At 41.3% G+C, this 21,063-nt stretch overlaps 1 protein-coding gene and 1 non-coding gene across 2 annotated transcripts in view; one reads left to right on the top strand and one right to left on the bottom strand.

The window, feature by feature from the left end:
* Positions 1–21,063, bottom strand: part of HS3ST2 (heparan sulfate-glucosamine 3-sulfotransferase 2) — a 93,515-nt gene that overhangs the window by 8,102 nt on the left and 64,350 nt on the right. The window lies entirely within an intron of this gene.
* TRNAE-CUC (transfer RNA glutamic acid (anticodon CUC)) lies at positions 13,060–13,132 on the top strand. The gene has a single exon. It is a non-coding gene; the product is annotated as a tRNA-Glu (tRNA).

Genomic DNA, 21,063 nt, shown 5'->3' with positions numbered 1-21,063 from the left:
AGCATATTTGTGTGTGCCGGTGGAGATGTACGCACGAAAGTCCGTATTTTATCTTCTCCCTAATGGAAAAATCACAGACTTCTGCAGCCCTTACCGAAAAAGACATACACACACAAAATCCAAACACTCACTTGTCAGCTTGAGGCTCTCTGGAAATGGCATTTTCTGACCCACCCAGTGGGACACAGGCAGTTCCTGTGGCTCCACTGTCCACAGAGGGACGTCCTGTGCGGGGCCTCTGAGCAGGGCCGGCACACCCCTGATTATCACTGAGAGGGTTCTCTGGAAGATTTCATTTCCTGCTAAATCTGTACACTCTGTGTATGTGTTCTAAAAGGTCTGCGGCCTGGGGGACTTCAGTGATTTATTAGCTCCTAGCTGGGCAACCAGGCTCCTTGAAGAAAAAATCATTGCCGTCTCCAGAGGGATAATTAGGAGCGGAAGAGGGGGGAAAAGACTTTCTTGCAAGAACCTGGTTCTTAAAACTAAACCTAGAGGGGTGGGATAGGGAGAATGGGAGGGAGACGCAAGAGGGAGGAGATACGGGGATATATGTATATGTACAGCTGATTCACTTTGTTATACAGCAGAAACTAACACACCATTGTAAAGCAATTATCCTCCAATAAAGATGTTAAAACAAAACAAAAGTAACCTAAACCTGCTAAACCTGCTCACCCGCTACATGCTGGCTGCGCGCAGGCACAGCACCTGTGAGGGTAGAAATGAGGCCCCACTAGCATCGTGGCAAGTCCTCCTTCCAAGTCCACAGCCCCAGATCCTTATATTGATGTGACCCAGGAGGAAACCGCTGAGTCCCAGCCTGAACCCCATCAATAATTCTTCACTGCTCACAGGATAGAGGCCTAAACAGGATTTATGTGGCTCATCTTGATCTGGCCCACAGCCGCCCTGGGCTCTGGCCAGACTGGACTATTCAGGATTCTCCCCCGAAACTGCATTTTTCATGCTAAGGGACCTCTGACATGTTTTGCCCTCTGGGGGAAGGCTCTGTAGCCTATCAGGCAGAACTTCTTCATCTCTCAGCTCTTAGTTCATCATCACCTCCACCAGGGAGCCTTCCCTGACTGTGCCCTTATTATTTCCCCCTTCCCAGGAGTTAGGCAATTTGCAATTTGTTACCCTTGTGATTCCATGGTAGTCACTACAGACACATCCCACTTTTTTACACATTGTCTGCATCTGTCATCACCCTAGAATGTTAGGTCACGGAAGGCAGCGATCACCACTGTCACATCTCTATCAACAAGGCCTGTCCTGTGCTTGGTACGCATTCATGTAATCATTGGACAAGGATTTATTGAGCACCTGCTGTATGCCAGGGTACAAAGACAGGCATGGTGTAGTCTCTGTCCTCAAGGAGTTAACAGTCTTGTAAACCCCAGGGATGAAGGGGTTCCCTTTTCTCCATGTGAGGGGCTGCACTGAACTTGGCTTCCCACTAGGGCTGGTGGCTTCCTCCTCTGCCAGGAGGGGCCATGCCTGAACCCAGTCTCTGACAGTCATCAAAGCCCCCAGGGGCTGGGCAGCTGGCTTTCCCAGATAACTTCTGTACACAGCTGGCACCTCAGCCCAGCCTGCCTGGTGTCCCAGTAGTTTGATTGTCCCCCCAGCTGACAAGGCTGTTCTCACCCCTGCCCTATAAGAGGGGAAGTTGATGTAGGTGTCGGGGCAGAATCCCTTCCCTGGAGCGTAAACCCGCAGCTGGTCCAGGCTCTGGTATGTCCCCCAGGGTGATGGTGAGAAGACAGAGTAACCCCTTGCCTGCCTCTTCTACTGCAAGTTTCCCCAGTGACGCTTATTCTTTTTTTTTTTTTTTTTAAGATTTATTATTTATTTATTTATTTTATTTTTGGCTGTGTCGGGTCTTAGTTGCGGCATGCGAGATCTTCATTGAGGCATGCAGGATCTTATGTTATGGCGCGTGGGCTCTTCGTTGCATTGCTCAAGTTTCTCTCTAGTTGTGGCATGCGGGTTTTCTCTTCTCTAGTTGTGGCGTGCAGGCTCTGTAGTTTGCGGCACGCAGGCTCTCTAGTTGAGAGGCGCGAGTTCAGTAGTTGTGGTGCACGGGCTTAGTTGCCCTGCAGCCTATGGGATCGTAGTTCCCTGACCAGGGGTCGAACCCGCGTCCCCTGTATTGTAAGGCGGATTCTTTACCACTGGACCACCAGGGAAGTCCCCCCAGTGACACCTATTGTTTCACCCATACTTTGTGCATTATGGAATTTGTCTTGAGTCCTGCCATGTGACCGATGGAGACAAGAAAGGGATCCTCCTTGCCTGATATATCCTAGACATGTTCAGAGGGCAGTGGGCTACTTTAGCAGCTGGTTTTGAGTATGGGATTTGGAATCAAAGAGACCTGAGTTTGAGTTCTGCCACTTGCTAATCAGAAGAAATGGGCACACAGCTTACTTCACTTCGCATAATGTCCTGTGGGTTCATCCACGTTGTCACAAATGGCAGGCGTTCCTTCCTTTTTTATGGCTGAGTGAAATAAGCCAAGCACAGAAAGACAGATATCAATACTACATGATTTCACTTACAGGTGGAATCTGTATGTCTAACTCATATAATCAGAGAGTAGAATGGTGGTTGCCAGGGGCTGGGGTAGGGGGTGGGGAAATGGGGAGACTTTGGAAAAAGGGTACAAACTTTTAGTTATAAGATGAATAAGTTCTGGGGATCTAATGCATAGCCTGGTGACTACAGTTAACAATACTGTGCTGTATACTTGAAATCTGTTATGAGGGTAGGTCTAAAGTGTTCTTACCACACACATACAAAAATGGTAACTATGTGAGGTGATAGATATGTTAATTAACCTGACTGTGAAAATCATTTTACAATGTAAACATATATTAAATCATTATGGTACATACACACAGCATACATCAGCCATACACATAGTCTGCTACAGACTGAATGCTTGTGTTCCCACCATCCCCACCCCAAATTCATACGCTGATGCCCTAACTCCCAGTGTGATGGTATTTGGAGGTGGGGCCTGTGGGAGTAATTAGGACATGAGCGTGGAGGCCTTAGTGCCCTTATAAGAAGAGACATGGGAGAGATGATCTCTCCCTCTCTGCCACATAAGGACACAGTAAGAAGGCATCCGTCTATAAACTAGGAAGTGAGTCCTCACTGGGAACCAAATCGGCTGGCACCTTGATCTTGGACTTCCAACCTCCAGGCTGTGAGAAATAGCTTTCTGTCATTTAAGCTCCGTGGTCTATGACATTTTTGTTATAGCAGCCGGAGCTGATTGAGATGGGGTCATTGATGCCTTCGATGTAAACAAGCTCACAGCTAACATTTCTTGCGCAGTGACCGAGGGCCAGATGCAGTTCTCAGCTCTGTGTATGAACCACCTCCCTCAGCCTTCACATTAACTCCACGAGGCCGGCACTCTCACTATTCCTGTTTATGGGCTGAGGAATCTGGGACACAGGGAACTAAAGTCAGTCACCAAAGCGATGCAGCAAGTTGAAAAATCTGGATTCAAGCAAGTGTGACTCTAGCACTAGAAGAAAACATGAGAATATAAAATTAATCTTGGCACGAGGACAGCCTTTCTAAGCATGAGACAAAACTCATGGAGGAAAAGACTGAAAAGTTAGATACGTAAAAAATGGAAGTCTCTGGGATGGAAAAATACCATAAATAAAATAAAGGGAAAATGACTCACTGGAAAAACATTTGCAGCATATAAGATAGGGAAACAAAGGATGATTTCATATATTTTTAATATCTATATACATGTTCATATGTTTTATATATTTTTTCAAAGTTCTTGCAAATTAATAAGAAAAAGAGCCAGCTGGTAGAATAAAGGAACACAGGCTGTGAAAAGTTAATAGCAAAAGAGCTACCTATGGGAAATAAATACATGAAAAGATACTCCATCTTTCTTAAAATTAAAGAAATGCAAATTAAAACTAAGATGAGATCATATTGTTCACCTATAAGACTGGAAAATATACTTTAAACAATTATAACAGTTATTGCTGGCAAGAGTGTGTAGAACTAAGTACTTGCCAATATTGGAGGGAGTGTAAATCAATGCATCTTTAGGAGGACAATTAGATATTATCTACCCAAATGTAAAATGCACATACCCTTTAACCCAGCAATTCCACTTCTGGAAATTTAGTTGTGCAAGTGTGTAAAGACCTGTGTGCAAGAATGTTTGTTGCAGCATTTGTGGCAGAGATGGGGAGGTGTCCACCAAAGATCCCTGCCCCTCACTCCATAGTGTAGCTCTGTCTCTAGAGGGCGGTGGCCCAGCCACGGACTACATTTCCCAGCACCCCCTGCATCCAGGTGGGGCCCTGTGGCTGGTTCTATGTGTGTTACCTCCAGACCCAGGTGCTTACAAAGTAGGTGTGTCCTTTTCATTTTCTTTTCCATCTACTAGCTAAATGCAGAGAACTCTGAGGCCCTAGAAGGTCCAAAAGGTAGAAGGGGAACGAAGACCCCTTATAACTGGGAAAACAACCCCCTTGGACTACCGTGAGCAAGACATACACTTTTCTCTTGGCGTTTGTTTGTTACAGCAGCTGGCATTGACCTAATGACTGAAACACTGTTTGTAGCAGAAAGAGACCAGAACAACCTACATGTCTATTGTAAGAAGCTGGTTAAATAAAGCCAGACAATAGCTTATTTTGTGGCTGTTAAAAAAATAAGCTGGTTCTATGGATATTGACACAGAAAGGAGTCCAAGATGTATTCTTAAGTGAAAAAAAAAGCAAGATGCAGAACAGCGAGTTCAATATGCACCTATTTACATACAAAATATACACACAGATGCCAGTATGGATATGCATATACCATCTCTAAAAAGATACACAGTAAACTGTTAGCAGTGATCACCTTGGGGGACCTGGATGGCCCGTGGTATAGAATGGACTTTTTTTTCACCTTTATCTTTCTGCACTCATTGGATTTCTTTTCCTTTGCCATGAGCATGCATTCTTTGTAGTTAAAAAAACTAGCTAATAAAAAGCTATGTTAAAAAAATCTCCATTGATATTGTTTAGGGAGAAGATAGCCTGCATGGAAACAGTTTTGAGGAGTGAGGGGGAGGAAATGTGTCTGGAGGAGATGGGGTGTGGGTGAGAAGCAAAGATATGCAAGGCTGGGAATCCACAGCTCTGCTCTCCGGAATCTTGGCTCGGAAAGGAGGAAGGGCGACCGTGGGTGTGTTGAATGAATGGATTTTGCTGCTGCACATACAGTTCTGATAAGTTTCCAGGCAACTGGACCTCAGTTTCTCAGGTGCCATCAGGCTAGTCTGGCCTGACCATGGGGACACTAGCAGGGCACCTTCTGTGGGTAACTCTGGGTCTCTCACCTTCTCCCACTGTCTGGGCTTAGCTCCTTCCCCACACTAAGCCTACGCTCCCTTTTCCCTGGAAGTGGGTCCCTTAAGTCAGCCCTTCTCACACTTGGAGGCACATTTGTATCACCTGGGGGTCTTGTGGAAAGGCAGATTCTGATGCTATAAGTCTAGGGAGGGGGCCGAGATTCTGCATTTCTAACAGGCTCTGCAGTGAGGCTGACAGGCTGGTCCATGGCCCACAGGTTGAGTAGCCAGGTCCTGGCCAGCCTGGCATGAATTGCATAGTCAGTGACTGTTTATGCACTAAATGGAATTGGCTAATGGATATTGGATGACGAACTGTAGATGATGTGAATTCAGAAAACCCAGATTGGAGGCCCAGCTTTTCCATTTCCTGGCCTGTGACTTTCATAGTAGTTCCCTCAGCGCAACAGGTGGATGGTGATAAGGTGGGCTTCCCCTGGCTGCTGTGAGGTCTAAGCTGGATGAACACATGAGAGGCCCATGTAAACCATAAAGCACTGTACCCAGCCATCAATGGATTCCTCTTTCTCTACTTAATTTTCCCCCTTTCATTGAAGTCTTTTCTTTTTTGTTGTTCTTTCATTTATTCAGTTATTTTTAAAAATTGAGATATAAAAGACATATAATATTATATTAGTTTCAGGTGTACAACGTAATGATTCAACATACATATATATTGTGAAATCATCACCATTATAAGTCTAGTGAACACCATCACCACACAGACTTACACACAGTTACCTTTTTTCCTCACGAGGAGAACTTGTTAGAGCTACTCTCTTAGCAACTTCCAAATATGCTATAGAGTTTTATTAACTGTAGTTACTGTGCCATAGTGTTTGTCTTTCTCATGTTCAAAAAGCCAGTCATCTGTCCCTACATGCTCTCCTGCTACAGCCCTATATAGCTCCTTTTCTTCCCAAAGTTCATGAAATAAAGCTCAATGGTTCTCCTTTCTCACCTCACATTCATCCTCAACTTGTCACACCTGCCTCCTTCCTCCTCACCCACTTAAGGCAGCTCTCTCTGAGCAAACCCATAAATGCTGGTGTCATTTTGTCCTGGCCTTGTTTTAACTTTCTGTGGCATCTGAGGCATTAGCCCACTCCCTACATTTTTATTTATTTATTTATTTATTTATGGCTGTGTTGGGTCTTCGTTTCTGTGCGAGGGCTTTCTCTAGTTGCGGAGAGCGGGGGCCACTCTTCATCGCGGTGCGCGGGCCTCTCACTATCACGGCCTCTCTTGTTGTGGAGCACAGGCTCAGTAATTGTGGCTCACAGGCCCAGCTGCTCCGTGGCATGTGGGATCTTCCCAGACCAGGGCTCGAACCTGTGTCCCCTGCATTGGCAGGCAGATTCTCAACCACTGTGCCACCAGGGAAGCCCCACTCCCGACTTCTTCAGGAATGTGTTCTTTCTTGGCTTTGAGAACACAAGGTCTTGGTTTCCTTCTTACCCCTCTTACCAGTCCTTCTCCATACACATTTCAGTTATTTTTCCCGCACTTACCACTTATATCTTTATGTCTCACTTAATGGCCCCACCATCCACCAGTTGCCCCAGCAACACTCACATCTAATCTGTAACCAAATCCAACTGGTAACCTCTCACCCAGTCTCTTCTGACATTGGTCCCTGCCAGCTTAGGACCAACCACAGCATCCTCGTTCACGGTCGGAGCTGCAAGGAGCGGCTCAGCATCTTTCTCTAGGTAGACTCCGCTTGCCAGCATCCGTTCTGGGCCAGCTTGCTCCACCAAGTGGCCCCAAGGCTACCAGGGGTGGTACCAAGGGGTGGCTTAGGGGGCCTTCATCCTCCTTGCAGTCTCCTGAAGTCAATCTAAGTGAAAACAGATGGAGGGGAAGAAGGGAAAGTGCTGCTGGAGAACGTCTGAAACTGGCAGGATGGCTCCATTACAAATACCTTATTCTTGACACAAAGGGGGCCTCAGCACAGCCAGCAAATTCCACCATGTTCCTCTGGCCAACTCGCTCTCCCATTCTGCACAATGACTATCTCAGACCTTTTTTCCATTCTCTGCAAATGATCAAAGCCAGCCCTTTTCTGTCCCTCTCAGCAGATGAGCTCGCACCATGGAGAACAGGAAACTGTTAGCATGAAACATCTTCATTATCCTGCTGCCAAACACATAAATTTTTCCACACTGACCAGCCGAGGATGGAGATCGTCAACCCAGTGGCCTTCTGATGCTTGTCCCCCAGACCTGCGCGTCTCCACCTCCACCTCCACCTCCCAGTGTTCCCTGCCTGCAGTGTCCACGGAGGCCCACCTTCCACCTGTGCCTGGATCCATGCTAAGGACCTGTCAGTCCCCACCAGATCTGAATGCATCCCAGGTATCTGCAAATACCCCAGCCAAAGACTGGATGAATCAGTGAGTTCATCTTATTTTTTAACACCAAGCTTTACAATTTCACACTCCAGAGTCCCTGTGGGTACTAAATTTCGCAGGGTTGAGCTCCACAAGCCTGCCCCCGCTTCCTGCAGCATAACAGTGCCCCCTAGTGGGAGGTGATCCAACTGCAGCTGTCCATCAGGAGTTCTTTCCATTTTGTCTCCCGAAGAGGCAGGTGTATCAGAATACACGAAGCCCAGTGGTTGCAAGGGTGAGCAGGGGTTGGCTTTCTGATCACACAGGGAGTAAGGAGAGCAGTGCTGTTGAGCAAAGCATTGGAGAGTCAGCTGCTCAGATATCATCCGGGCCAAGCTGCATGTATGGTTACTGAGTCAACAGCACTTCTACAGGGTCCAGGTCTCGCCCAAACTGTGCAAATCTGGATTCTTGTCCAGGCTGTGGTGTAGAATGATCCAGCTCGGCACTTCGGTTCTGGAAGGCATCCAGGACACCTTGCAAGATGAGATAGCAGACACTCTCAAATCCTTCAGTCCTACCCTTTCCTGCCTCCAGGGCTTTTCTGCTCTTTCTGCCTAGAACACTCTCCCCTGACTCTTCCATGGCTCAGCCCTTCTCATCCTCAGGTCTCTGTTCAAATGTCACCACTCTCAAATGTCACTCTCTAAACCCCATGGTTTATTTCCCTCCTCGCGCTGAGCACAACCTGTAATTCTTTTGCATATTTGTTTGTTTATCTATTGCCTTTCCCCCAGTTAGTCTGCAAACCCCATCAGGAAGGGATGCTGTCTTCCTTGCTGAGTGTGGAGTCTCAGTCCTTGTCACTGGGCCACACCACCACAGGCAGTCAAAAAAGCATATGACTCATGCTTGTCAAGTGAATAACAGGGGAAGAATCAAAGCCTAAAGGCAAGAAGACCTGGGTGCCTTGAGAAAATGCAGCAGCCTGAGCTCTTTAGAAAGGGTTTCCCAAAGTGCAGTCACATATAATCTCTGGTGTGCAAGTGATTCATGGATGAAAATTACATTTTTTAAAAACAATTTTGTGTTTATTTTAATGTATTTTAGAAAAATAGAACTAGAAGATCATCTATATTTAACAGATTTTACTGCTTAGGATGAGGCTTAAATATGCAGTGACCATAGAAAATGTGACTTGATCTAAAGACAAATACTAAGTAAATAGTACAAATGGTACATGAATATGGAAAAAAGGTGATCCTTATAATGACTCAAGTTTGGGAACCTCTGGCTCAAAACAATGTTAGTTTGGCCAAAGGAAATCCAAGCCAGAGTAATGTAGACATAGACTCATTCAACAGATAATTATTAAGTACCTACTGTTTGCCAGCCATTGCTGGTGCCGAGGCCATGGCTCTAAGTAAAACAGATGTAGCACTTGCCCTCATGGAGCTTCTGGTCTGGTGGAGGACATAATGAACAAAAAATAAGCAAATATATAATTACAATTTGGGGTGGAAGAAAAGAAGAGCAAGTGTAACGAGGGAATTGAGGGGTCGAAGAAACCCCAGAGTGGACATTTGAGCAGAAGTTCAGGAGATGAGCATTGGCTTGGATGAAAAGGCCATACGATGAAATGAGAAAAACAATAGGATAAGACAAAAACAGGTATGGATGAGGTAAGACGGTACTGTAGAGAATCTAAAAATGCCCTAGCAAACTACACTGACAGAAATCAAGAGTAGAACTAGCAACGTAGAAAATAAAAATCAGAACAAACTTGAGCCTGATCTTGGGCTTCTCAAGTAAAGATCCACAAGATTGAACTGTTGGGAGAGAAGATGACATGGAAGACAGAGTAGTCACAGGCAACGAATAGTTTGCGATGTTACTGAAGAGGAAACCTGAAACAAATTGGACAGAGCTATGGGCAAAGATTTCATTAAAGAGACACTTCCAGAGATAAAAGATGGCAATGTGGGCAGATCAAAAGGCCAGCTTAGTCCAAACAAAATAAAACTTACATCAGTGAACCCATCCATCCATCCATCCATCCATCCATCTATCCATCCATCATCTATCTATACAAACATGCGTCGGTCAAACATTTAACATTATACGTAAAATGCAAACGTTTTATAAGTATTATATATACCCAGGATGGATAAAGCAAACAAAACAGTTTTTCTACAAATTCAAGCCGGACAAGGACTTTGTAGCAGCAGTAAATGCTAGAAAACACAAATCATCATTCATAGAGTTTTGCAGGAAAAAAAATTGTTACTTCCAATACCTAGTAGTTAGACAATTTTCCTGTGAAGGCAAAAGAAAAGCACTATAAGATAAGCTTGAAAAGCATTCCACCTCATTCTTCGAAAAGTTTTCTGAAGATAAAAGCAGTGACCTGAGTGATGGTGTGAAGGAACTTGGGAAAGGGAAGTTGAATATAAAAGGAGAGTGACTGGAATTGAACACAGCACAGAGTGTAAAGAATTAATATATCTAGCTCTTAATATCAATAGTTTTCTTTAAAAATTAGATGTAAAAAGTAATCATTTATACCCCAATACAGTTGAAAAAATTAATAATTTCATCAATCAAATTCAAAATCCCAGGTTAAATTAACACAGACTGAGAAATTGGCAATAGAGGAAGAGGGGGAGGGAAGCGGCAGAGGGAAAGCACAGGAGATCCTTTACCAGAAGGTCCCTCCTGCTCATTTGCTCTATTAGAGAAAAATACAATGAAGCATTAAAAACAGGACATACATCTTTCAAAACACTGGAAAATAGAAAAGCAAAGTAAATGCAGCTCATATAACAAAAGAGACACGAAAGGAAAGCAAGGAAAAAATAGCCAAAATTGTAGAGCAAGATGACAGAAGTGCAGAAGTAGGATTGATTGTGTTAATATTAAAAATCACTGGAAATAGGCTAAACCCCATAATTTAAAAAAATGACAACAATAAAGATTTCTCATTCTCACATAAAACCTAGTCAGTCATATTTGTGTTTATAAGACCACCCAGAACACAGGGATGGAAACATTTTATATGAAAATGGAGGGGTTCAGATGCAGCAGGAAAATGCCAGTCTAAAGAAAGCTAGAGTCACATTATTAACACCAGAAAAAGTAGAATCCAACGCAAAAGACATTAAATGAGACAAAGGGCATCATTTAATATTGATAAAGGGCCCAATTCATGGTAGTGCGTTCATATAATGTGAGGGAATCACAGTGTTCATCTCTCTTCTTTCTCTGGTCACCACTAAGTTGATAATGAATGGATAAAAGGTACAAAGTCAAAATATCAAGAGAATGGGTGAAGAGTTGGTGGCAGACAAGGAAGAGAGACTTACTTTTGGAAGAAGGGAGGCTGACTTACAAGGGGTATTTGTCTTGGAAAAGAAAGCTGAAACTTAAGTGGCTGCAGAGAGAAGAGGGTGTCACTATTGAGAAGAAAGTGGAATCTTCCAATAGCTCTGGAATTGGAGGCACCAGGGACCCTGGTGGGGTGAGAGGGCAGAAGAACAGTCAGTGTTAGAGGTCTCTAGAACGAGCAGCTGGACCTACAGAGCTTCCCCCAGCCCTACAGCCAGGCTGGAGCCACTTTCCTAGTAGGGCAGAGATGGGGAGATCATCTTGTGGCACTATTAAAACAGGCAGACCCCAGACACTGGCCAAGGTGAAGAGGGGGGCGAGACACCTGCCAGAATGCTGTCAGGCAGCTTATCTACCTCAAGCTGACAAGTGAAAGATCCCTCTTGAGAGAAACTGACCAGTCAAGATTTCAAGTAATATCTACCAAAGCACAATTTATTAAGAGAAAAGCTGCCACATCCCATTGAGATCCATATCATTACATGTAATACAGAATCATAACTCAGTGCAGAAATAGGTCAAAAGGAAAAATGATCCTCTCAACTGATTCTGAAAAGGCACTTAGTAAATTCAACATCCATCACTAATTAAGAAAAAAATTACCTTAAGAAACCAGGCAGGCTGCATCTTTAACATGAAAAAGAATATCCATCTCAAACCCACAGGGACTTGTATATTGAAGGATGAAATAGTATCAATAGCTAACTTAAAAAAAAAAGTTTTTATTGAAGTATAGTTGATTTACAATGTTGTGTTAATTTCTGCAAAGTGACTCAGTTATACACACATACATATATGTATTCTTTTCCATATTCTTTTCCATTATGACTTATCACAGTATATTGAACATAGTTCCCTGTGCTATGCAATAGGACCTTGCTGCTTATCCATCCTATATATAATAGTTTGCATCTGCTAATCCCAAACTCCCAATCCTTCCCTCCCCCATCCTCTTCCCCCTTGGCAACCACAAGTCTGTTCTCTTCAATAGCTTACTTTTATTGAGAGCCACGTGGCAGGCATGGTTCTAAGTATTTTCATATCTATTATCTCATTTAAATCTCACCACAATATCACTAGGTAGGTATTTGCATTAACCTTGTTATTCACATAAGGAAATTTGGTGCAGAGAAATAATCTGCCAAAGACCCAAGGTAGTAATTGGTGAAGCCAGGATGTAAACCCAAGGGTTTTGATTCTAGTTGTATGTGCTGTAACCTCCAGGCTATGAGTCTCGTTAAAGTCAGGCAAAACAAAGATGCCTGCTAACACAATTGATATTTAAGATTGTTCCATATTTTATAGACAGTTCAATTAAAACTTTAATAAATGGAGAGATGGGAAATTGTAATATTAGAAAGACATCCATACTTCTCAAATTAATCTATAAATCAAATGTAATACCAATCCAAGTCCCAAGAGGATTTTAAAAATTGAATTTGACATTACAATTATACAGTTTCTTTTGGATGAATAAATTAAAAATAAGAGCCAATGCATTGTGTTAGAAGGAAGAATCATGGGGAGGAAGCTACAGTGTCACACAATATATATTATAAAGCTATAGTAATTAAAACTGTGTGGTTCTGGCTCAGAAACAGGCAAATGTATTTATAGAACCGAATACAAAATCAGAAATAAGCACAGCTACATAAAAAACGCATGATAAATGTAGTATTTCAAGTCAGTTGGGAAATTATGCATTATTGGGACTTTGTTGGGACAATTAGGTTATTAAGCTGGGAAAAATGTAGTCAGATTTCCTCATTTACATCTACACCAATATTAATTCAAGATGAATGAAACATTTCAATGTTAAAAAGAAAACAATGGAGTAAGAAATTAAAATATCAGTAAATATGTATATATTCTTGAGAACTGGGAAGGCTTTATAACCATGATATCAAAGAAGAAAGAAAGAAGAAAGTTAAAAGTTAAAGTTTTGGGGAATTCCCTGGTGGTCCAGTGGTTAGGACTCAGTGCTCTCACTGCTGGGGCCCCAGGTTCGATCCCTGGTTGGGGAACTATTATCCCACAAGCCGCAAGGTGAGGCCAAAAAAAAAAAGTTAAAGTTTTGGAAGACAAAAAAAGTAACCATAAGGGAAAATAAAATGCAAAAAAGCAAATGGTGTTCCAAATATGATAGACAAATATTTAGTATCTTTACTAGAGTTTTTATAAATCAGTAAGAAAGACACCCCAACAGAAAACTGAGGAAAAGACATAAACGATTCCTGAAAGAAGACATAAAACTGGTAAAATATTAAAATTCATTAGGTATCAAAGAAATACAAATTCAATCCAAATAAGATAGCATTTTGACCTATCACAAAGTTATTATTTAGTGTTATCCATGGTGCATAGAAATATGCACTCTCATACAATGCTAGGTTTGCAAATAAGTTTAAAGTAGTAGATGCAGACTATTACATATAGAATGGCTAACCAACAAGGTCCTACTGTATAACACAGGGAACTATATTCAATGTCCTGGGATAAACCATTATGGAAAAGAATATAAAAAAGAATGTATATATGTGTATAACTGAGTCACTTTGCTGTACAGCAGAAATTAACACAACATTGTAAATCAACTACACTTCAAAAAATAATTTAAAGGAAGGTTCTCGTTAGAATTTAGCCTGTTGAAATGTTAAGATATTTGTATAAAGATGTGTTATAAGGCTGCTCAACACAATATTCTTTATTTAAAGTGGTGAACTAATAGAAACAACCTAAATACGCACAATACCATAATGATTAAATGACGGTATGTATATGCATTTTGAGAAATGCTATGCTGCAATTATAAATAACTTTTCAGAAAATGTTTAATACACGGGAAAATGCTGGTATTAAACTGGTAGGTTGAAAAAAAGAAGTTAGAAAATACCATATTACACATGTTAACTGGTCTTCTCTGTGTGTGTGTGTGTGTGTGTGTGTGTGTGTGTGTGTGTGTGTGTTTGGATAGCAAAAGCGAAGACATAGTTACCCCTGGATATTCTGGTTTCCTCTATTTCTCCCAACTATGTATAAAAATATACGACCTGCTGTTCTTGATGACTTTTCCTGAAAGATGTGTAGATAGAACAGACTGTTCTTCATTTGATATTTATACAAAACCCTTCCCAGTTTTGCTCCCAAAGCATTTATAAATTCTAAATGGGAAACTTCAGTACAGAGATATGGTCCATTTCAGCCAAACAACTTATAACCGCAACTTCAAAGAAAAAAATGAGGTGTACATGCATAGTTATATTGGATGCTACGTAAGAGCATGGTAGAGTGGGCCTCTGGGAAGGGAAACCAGGAGACTAAGGGCTGGGAGGAAACTCCATTTTCATTACACATCCTTTGTATATCCTTTGACTTTTTTTGTCAAGTGCATTTTTTCTTCAAATGAAGAATGCAGAAGGGGAAAAAATATAGGCATTGGAGCCAGACATGTCTAAGTTTGAGTCTCTGTTTTGCCACTTATTTGTGTACAGATTTGGGCAAGTAACTATCCTCTCTCTGAGCCTCAGTTTCCCCAATAAAGGGTAGAAAATAAACTTTACTCTGCAGGATTGTGGAAAGGATTGGAGGTGATGCATGAAAATTTCCCCGTGTGTTGGCTGGTGCATAGTAGGCACTTGTTAGCTGTGGTTATTATGATTAATCTTGTACCTTCCTGAGACTGTAGGCAGAGCTGAAGCAGAATGTAATTATCCATTGTTGGAACAAAGCTAGGATACCTGCTTGCAAAACATGCTGTTGAATGTTCAATCAAGATATGTAAGTACACACAGCCGCAGAACATACCCAGTGCTTTCCCCCAGGGTTCAGGAAGTAAAATGCATTTTACCACAACACATCTGCTCGTTTTTTAAAATTCCACAACTAATTAACCAGAATCCTCATCAGCCATCTCCATGAGGATTAACTAAACATGTCAGCAAACCCTGGCCCTTTTCTGTTAAACACAGGCAACTTCTTCTCCCCACCAGTGGTTCCAGCAAGATGCTGACTGCAGGGGGATTTGAACTGCAAAGTCTAACCTTCATTTAAACCACTGTAAGGCATTTCTCATGCAGTAGGTCAGTTTGATACCTCCTCAACATTAGGAAGGCACATATCTTAGTGGTTAAATCTACAGTCCCTGGAGTTGGTCTGAGATGGCTTTTAATTCTGCTTGATCACCTCTTAACTGACAAATCATGGGTAAGTTATTTAACCTCTGTAAACCTCAGTTTTTTTCCATCTGTTAAATGGGGCCAATTATGGTGCTTACCTCATAGGATTCTTGTAGTAATTAAGGGTGAAGATGGAAGAGCATTAAAGGTATTTTGCACAATGTCTGGTGCTAGGCAAGGCCTCAAAAAATGATAACAAAACAAAGATATATGTGCTTTTGCATTAGAAGATTCCCGGGAAGGATCATGTCCTCATGCAGGCAATGGGGAAGTCACCTACCTCAGAAAGATGTATGTAGCTGAGCTCTCTTTAAGGAGCCCTGTAACGACCAGAAAAAGCAGTCACAAAGAACATGCACATTGTCCTCTGTGTTAAGTTTATAAATAATTTGCTTATCAAATATCCTAAAAAGGAAAATGTGAGGAAAACTGTTTAAAAGTATGATTGCATTATGGTCAAAAACATTTCATTGGTTTTCAAAAAAAAAAAGAAAAAAGCTATGCTCCTTTAAGAAGAAAATCCTTTTAGAAAACCCCAAAGTCTGGTTATTACTGTGATTATCTAATAGTATCTCTCATATGTCAACATTTTTCAAGGGGTGGGCTGTCATGTAAATGTAACTAATTATTATTTAATTCCAGTCACTTATGTGAAAAGTAATTTTCTGATTAGCAAGGCGGTCAAAGGAGAGATGTCAGAATTTTTTTTTTTCCTTTCTGATTGTACAAGGTTGTCATGGAGGAGACGTGGATTTGTCCTTATTATATCAAGAATCTTGACATGGAAGAAGGTAGTCACCATTTAAATGCTATATCTTGAATCAAACCTAAGAATAGCCATTGCGGCGGTCCCACCCCCTGAGCCCAGAATGTAGCCCGCGTTTCTGCAGAGCTGGAACTCCTGGCTCGGGGCCTCTTCCCTCAGCCGTCACTGAACTGCCCCGGAGCCCGAGGGGAGGGCGGCCTCACTGAGGCTGCCGGCTCTGGACGGGCCTCAGCAGCCGAAGCCGCAACAGTCCTGGGGACCGTGGGCCAGCCGTGTGGGTGACAGGCTCTTGGTGCTCCAGCCAGGCATCAGGGCTGTGCCTCTGAGGTGGGAGAGCCAAGTTCAGGACACTGGTCCACAAGAGACCTGCCAGCTCCACGTAATATCAAACGGCGAAAATCTCCCAGAGATCTCCATCTCAATGCCAAGACCCAGCTCCACTCAACGACCAGCAAGCTAAAGTGCTGGACACCCTATGCCAAACAACTAGCAAGACAGGAACACAACCCCACCCATTAGCAGAGAGGCTGCCTAAAATCATAAAAAGGCCGCAGACACCCCAAAACACACCACCAGACATGGACCTGGCCACCAGAAAGACAAGATCCAGCCTCATCCACCAGAACACAGGCACTAGTCTCCTTCACCAGGAAGCCTACACAACCCACTGAACCAAACTTAGCCACGGGGGACAGACACCAAAAACAATGGAAACTATGAACCTGCAGCCTGTGAAAAAGAGACCTCAAACACAGTAAGTTAAGCAAAATGAGAGGACAGAGAAACACACAGCAGATGAAGCAGCAAGGCAAAAACCCACCAGACCTAACAAATGAAGAGGAAATAGGCTGTCTACCTGAAAAAGAATTCAGAATAATGATAGTAAAGATGATTCAAAATCTTGGAAATAGAATGGAGAAAATAAAAGAAACGTTTAACAAGGACCTAGAAGAACTAAAGAGCAAACAAACAGTGATGAACAATGCAATAAATGAAATTAAAAATTCTCTAGAAGGGATCAAGAGCAGAATAACTGAGGCAGAAGAACGGATAAGTAACCTGGAAAATAAAATAGTGGAATTAACTACTGCAGAGCAGAATAAAGAAAAAAGAATGAAAAGCATTGAGGACAGTCTCAGAGACCTCGGGGACAACATTAAACGCACCAACATTCAAATTATAGGAGTCCCAGAAGAAGAAGAGAAAAAGAAAGGGACTGAGAAAATATTTGAAGAGATTACAGTTGAAAACTTCCCTAATATGGGAAAGGAAATAGTCAATCAAGTCCAGGAAGTACAGAGAGTCCCATACAGGATAAATCCAAGGAGAAACACGCCAAGACACATATTAATCAAACTATCAAAAATTAAACACAAAGAAAAAAAAATAAAAGCAGCAAGGGAAAAACAACATATAACACACAAGGGAATCCCCATAAGGTTAACGGCTGATCTTTCAGCAGAAACTCTGCAAGCCAGAAGGGAGTGGCAGGACATATTTAAAGTGATGAAGGAGAAAAACCTACAACCAAGATTACTCTACTCAGCAAGGATCTCATTCAGGTTTGATGGAGAAATTAAATCTTTACAGACAAGCAAAAGCTAAGAGAATTCAACACCACCAAACCAGCTTTACAACAAATCCTAAAGGAACTTCTCTAGGCAGGAAACCCAAGAGAAGGAAAAGACCTACAATAATAAACCCAAAACAATTAAGAAAATGGTAATAGGAACATACATATCGATAATTACCTTAAATGTAAATGGATTAAATGCTCCAACCAAAAGACATAGACTGGCTGAATGGTTACAAAAACAAGAGCTGTATATATGCTGTCTACAAGAGACCCACTTCAGACCTAGGGACACATACAGACTGAAAGTGAGGGGATGGAAAAACATAGTCCATGCAAATGGAAATGAAAAGGAAGCTGGAGTAGCAATTCTCATATCAGACAAAATAGACTTGAAAACAAAGACTATTACAAGAGACAAAGAAGGACACTACATAATGATCGAGGGATCAATCGAAGAAGAAGCTATAACAATTGTAAATATTTATGCACCCAACATAGGAGCACCTCGATACATAAGGCAAATACTAACAGCCATAAAAGGGGAAATCAACAGTAACACAATCATAGTAGGGGACTTTAACACCCCACTTTCACCAATGGACAGATCATCCAAACTGATAATAAATAAGGAAACACAAGCTTTAAATGATACATTAAACAAGATGGACTTAATTGATATTTATAGGACATCCCATCCAAAAACAACAGAATACACTTTCTTCTCAAGGGCTCATGGAACATTCTCCAGGATAGATCATATCTTGGGTCACAAATCAAGCCTTGGTAAATTTAAGAAAATTGAAATCATATCAAGTATCTTTTCTGACCACAATGCTATGAGACTAGATATCAATTATAGGAAAAATCTGTAAAAAATACAAACACATGGAGGCTAAACAATACACTACTTAATAACCAAGAGATCACTGAAGAAATCAAAGAGGAAATAAAAAAATACCTAGAAACAAATGACAATGAAAACACAATGACCCAAAACCTATGGGATGCCGCAAAAGCAGCTCTAAGAGGGAAGTTTATAGCAATACAATCCTACCTTAAGAAACAAGAAACATCTCAAAGAAACAACCTAACCTTACACCTGAAGCAACTAGAGAAAGAAGAACAGAAAAACCCCAAAGTTAGCAGAAGGAAAGAACTCATAAAGATCAGATCAGAAATAAATGAAAAAGAAATGAAGGAAACAATAGCAAAGATCAATAAAACTAAAAGCTGGTTTTTTGAGAAGATAAACAAAATTGATAAACCATTAGCCAGACTCATCAAGAAAAAAAGGGAGAAGACTCAAATCAATAGAATTAGAAATGAAAAAGGAGAAGTAACAACTGACACTGCAGAAATACAAAGGATCATGAGAGATTACTACAAGCAACTGTATACCAATAAAATGGACAACCTGGAAGAAATGGACAAATTCTTAGAAATGCACAACCTTCCGAGACTGAACCAGGAAGAAATAGAAAATATGAACAGACTCATCACTAGCACTGAAAATGAAACTGTCATTAAAAATCTTCCAACAAACAAAAGCCCAGGACCAGATGGCTTCACAGGCGAATTCTATCAAACATTTAGAGAAGAGTTAACACCTATCCTTCTCAAACTCTTCCAAAATATAGCAGAGGGAGGAACACTCCCAAACTCATTCTACGAGGCCACCATCACTCTGATACCAAAACCAGACAAAGATATCACAAAGAAAGAAAACTACAGGCCAATATCACTGATGAACATAAATGCAAAAATCCTCAACAAAATACTAGGAAACAGAATCCAACAGCACATTAAAAGGATCATACACCATGATCAAGTGGGGTTTATCCTAGGAATGCAATGATTCTTCAATATACACAAATCAATCAATGTGATACACCATATTAACAAATTGAAGGAGAAAAACCATATGATCATCTCAATAGATGCAGAGAAAGCTTTTGACAAAATTCAACACCCATTTATGATAAAAACCCTCCAGAAAGTGGGCATAGAGGGAACTTTCCTCAACATAATAAAGGCCATATATGACAAACCCACAGCCAACATCGTCCTCAATGGTGAAAAACTGAAACCATTTCCACTAAGATCAGGAACAAGACAAGGTTGCCCACTCTCACCACTATTATTCAACATCGTTTTGGAAGTTTTAGCCACAGCAATCAGAGAAGAAAAAGAAATAAAAGGAATCCAAATCGGAAAAGAAGATGTAAAGCTGTCACTGTTTGCAGATGACATGATACTATACATAGAGAATCCTAAAGATGCTACCAGAAAACTACTAGAGCTAATCAATGAATTTGGTAAAGTAGCAGGATACAAAATTAATGCACAGAAATCTCTTGCATTCCTATACACTAATCATGAAAAATCTGAAAGAGAAATTAAGGAAACACTCCCATTTACCATTGCAACAAAAAGAAGAAAATATCTAGGAATAAACCTACCTAAGGAGACAAAAGACCTGTATGCACAAAATTATAAGACACTGATGAAAGAAATTAAAGATGATACAAATAGATGGAGAGATATACCATGTTCTTGGATTGGAAGAATCAACATTGTGAAAATGACTCTACTACCCAAAGCAATCTACAGATTCAATGCAATCCCTATCAAACTACCAATGGCATTTTTCAGAGAACTAGAACAAAAAATTTCACAATTTGTATGGAAACGCAAAAGACCCCGAATAGCCAAAGCAATCTTGAGAAAGAAAAACGGAGCTGGAGGAATCAGGCTCCCTGACTTCAACTATACTACAAAGCTACAGTAATCAAGACAGTATGGTACTGGTACAAAAACAGAAATATAGATCACTGGAACAGGATAGAAAGCCCAGAGATAAACCCACAAACATATGGTCACCTTATCTTTGATAAAGGAGGCAAGAATATACAGTGGAGAAAAGACAGCCTCTTCAATAAGTGGTGCTGGGAAAACTGGACAGCTACATGTAAAAGAATGAAATTAGAACACTCCCTGAAACCATACACAAAAATGAACTCAAAATGGATTAAAGACCTAAATGTAAGGCCAGACACCGTCAAACTCTTAGAGGAAAACATAGGCAGAACACTCTATGACATAAATCACAGCAAGATCCTTTTTGACCCACCTCCTAGAGAAATGGAAATAAAAACAAAAATAAACAAATGGGACCTAATGAAACTTAAAAGCTTTTGCACAGCAAAGGAAACCATAAACAAAACGAAAAGACAACCCTCAGAATGGGAGAAAATATTTGCAAATGAAGCAACTGACAAAGGATCAATCTCCAAAATATACAAGCAGCTCACGCAGCTCAATATCAAAAAACAAACAACCCAATCCAAAAATGGGCAGAAGACCTAAATAGACATTTCTCCAAAGAAGATATACAGATGGCCAACAAACACATGAAAGAATGCTCAACATCATTAATCA

Source organism: Balaenoptera ricei, chromosome 15, assembly GCF_028023285.1.
Source record: "Balaenoptera ricei isolate mBalRic1 chromosome 15, mBalRic1.hap2, whole genome shotgun sequence".
Classification (NCBI taxonomy): domain Eukaryota; kingdom Metazoa; phylum Chordata; class Mammalia; order Artiodactyla; family Balaenopteridae; genus Balaenoptera; species Balaenoptera ricei.
The sequence above is the reverse complement of the archived record's forward strand: the minus strand, read 5'-3'. Positions and strand labels throughout refer to the sequence as shown.